Raw genomic sequence first — 2,941 nt, forward strand, 5'->3', positions numbered from 1 at the left:
AATTTCTGCCCTGGGCAGGATTCGAACCAGGTACTGCCGGACCTCCGTACTGGCGGTCCAGTACTCTATCAACCGCGCCACCGTGTGTGTGTGTGTGTGTGTGTGTGTGTGTGTGTGTGTGTGTGTGTGTGTGTGTGTGTGTGTGTGTGTGTGTGTGTGTGTGTGTGTGTGTGTGTGTGTGTGTGTGTGTTTTGCACGTGCAGACATCTCTAAGAGTTCATGGATGGCGTTTGAATCAAATTTACTCTTCCTAAGATGGTACTCCCCCTTCTTCAGGAGAATACTGGTCCACGTTCTCTTTTGTTGGGCCACGAAGAGAATATTCTTCCGCAAGCAGCCTTAGGTTTGCATTAGGGACATGATGTCTTGACCATTGTCAAAATAATTTTTTTCTTTTTTTCAGTCATGTTCCGAATGAACGCAGATCGACATCTTTGCATCTTAGTAGGACTTTTTTGTAAATAGAAACCAAATGAAGCCACTAAAGACATATAACGAGGTTTAGAATTTATAGAGTCAATGTTTGGCAGTTATAGTAAACAATGTCTCCTTCCGGTTAGCCTGAGCAAAGAATCTGAACCCCCTATGATTCCAAAACGAACTTCAAATCAACTAGAATCTCCTTTCACTTTTGTTAGAAACAGCCTTCAAGGGCATCAGCGCTCCGAAAGGATCCCCTACCCTTTCACATGATAACGACGCCCCATCAATTAGATAGACACCCGGTGAACATCAAAACAAAATCCCTTTATGACGTCATTGAATCGAAACATCAAAATGTCATTGAAACATCAATCGAACCATCAATGAATCTGCATCATTATGGTCGTCGAGATTTTAGAAGAAGGTTGATTACGATCTGAGTCCTCGGGGTGTTGGCTGCATCAATATTAAATTATTAGTGAATACTAAAGCCCCGTCCACACGGAGCATTTTGATGCGCGATGTATTGAAGCGACAAGTTGAAAAACGTGACTTTCAACTCGTCGCAGCATCATGAAAGCAGTCATGGGAAGCCATTTCAAATCGCTGAGCACTGAGCAGTGTGTCAATGACAGTTGAAGGAAGGGAAGGCACGCGCCCTCCTGCTCCGCTCTTCTATTTTCATACAATGGCACAAGCAACTTCGGCAAAGCCGTTCAAGTGGACGAAGACTATTACATTACATTTCATTGAGCTACTAAAGCAGCACCCAGCCGTTTGGAATATCAAGTGCAAAGAATATAAGATGAGAAATATCAAGAGTACAAGCATCAAAACTCTAAAAGCTGACTTAACTTCTTTTACAAAATGTAATGTGCGGAATGAAGACATTACCAAAAAACTTCATACACTGAAAACACAGTTTCACAGGGAAATGACTGCCATCAATACATCAAAGAAGTCTGGTGCTGGCACGAAAGATATATACACTTCAAAACTGTGGTGCTTTAATGATTGACTTTTCCTTGCTAAGGGAGAAATCATACGTGCCTCGACTTCCAGTTTATATGTAGAAACTACTGAAAACCTTCAACAAGTAAGTTGATAATTCAAATGTGTGTACATAAGCATGACCATAATTTATATACTAAAGATGTATATGCCAAACAAATTATTACTCTCTCTCTCTCGCTCGCTCTCTCTCTCTCTAGGGGGGTGATGTACGTGTATCTACTTACAACTTAGATGGCGGAGGAAACACTCAACAAGTAAGTTCATAATCTTATTATAAGTACATCAGCATAATTCAAATTTGTATACAAATTAAAATATCCCTATGAAATATCTTAATCTCTCTCTAGTATATTCCACACATACGTTGTTGCCAAGGAACAGCTCTTTCCTCATTGAAGTAGTCCATAAACTCTTTCCTGATGTCTTTTGCCTCATTTGTAGGTTGTCTCTGCACTCGATCCAAAGGCAGAAGCTGCCTGTTATCACGCCATGTCCCTGGTGTTACTACTCCATCATCAATATTATCATTGCGATGTGTTTCCCATCTACCGCTCCAGCACAGTGCGGGAAATTCCACTTTTCAAAGCATTTCGCCACTGCCTTCCACTCGTCAGGAGTTGTTGGCATCTGTAAAGAAAATGTAAAAAAAAAAAAAAAAAACTTCGTTCTTTCCTTGTACATGTAGGTAAATTATCAATAATATTGATAAAATCAAATAAAATCTCCACAGATAGGTGAATTGGCAACTCTGCCAAGGAATGAGGAGACTAACGATGATTCATCATTGGACACCCCATCACCCCACTCTCTGCCATCACCTGCACCCAGCCTGTCATCTGCATCTTCAGTTAACCCCTCACCGTCGTCTTCCCACTTCTCTGCATGTAGTTCAAGTGTGATTTCATAGAAGACGTTTCATAGTTGACCAAACCGATAAAGTTTTGGAAATTGCTCTAAGTAAACTCTCATCCCATCCCAGTCATGTGGATGTAGATCCATATCTAGACAGTGTAGCGAAATTAGTATATAATGGACTTAGAATATGAGTGAAGACCAGCGGAAATAAGCCAAAAAGCTAATATTCGATGCTATAAGCATGGGTGACATGAGAGATCTTACTAGGGAATATCAGATTTTGCGAGTAGAAGGTTCGGACAAATTAATGGCATGAAAAGGTATATATTTAGTTTACAACATATTGCCATACAAAGCACAATTTTTCATAACTATTATGAACATTTTTTTTATTATTGTTCATGTGATAAGTAAAAATAATAAATAAATGAAAATTATCACTACTTTGTATCCATCCTATGAAACTCACCTTAAGATAATCCTCCCTTAGGACATTATAGATGGCTGCACAGGTTTCAGGAATGACCAGACTGAGGCTCTGTGTTGAAATTCTAGTGGAATACTGGAGACTTGTATAGGATCCCCCAGCGGCAAGGAAGCGAAGTGTTGCTTCAAAACGAGCACCAGGTGGTATGCTGTCTCGGATGCC

The 2,941-nt window shown here is 40.3% G+C and overlaps 1 pseudogene; it reads left to right on the top strand.

The window, feature by feature from the left end:
- Positions 1–436: 436 nt before the first annotated feature.
- On the top strand, positions 437–2,626 carry LOC143029478 (uncharacterized; annotated as a pseudogene).
- The last annotated feature ends 315 nt before the right edge of the window (positions 2,627–2,941 follow it).

The sequence above is a fragment of the Oratosquilla oratoria genome, chromosome 11 (assembly GCF_046742065.1).
Source record: "Oratosquilla oratoria isolate Oo_2021 chromosome 11, ASM4674206v1, whole genome shotgun sequence".
In the NCBI taxonomy this organism is placed as follows: domain Eukaryota; kingdom Metazoa; phylum Arthropoda; class Malacostraca; order Stomatopoda; family Squillidae; genus Oratosquilla; species Oratosquilla oratoria.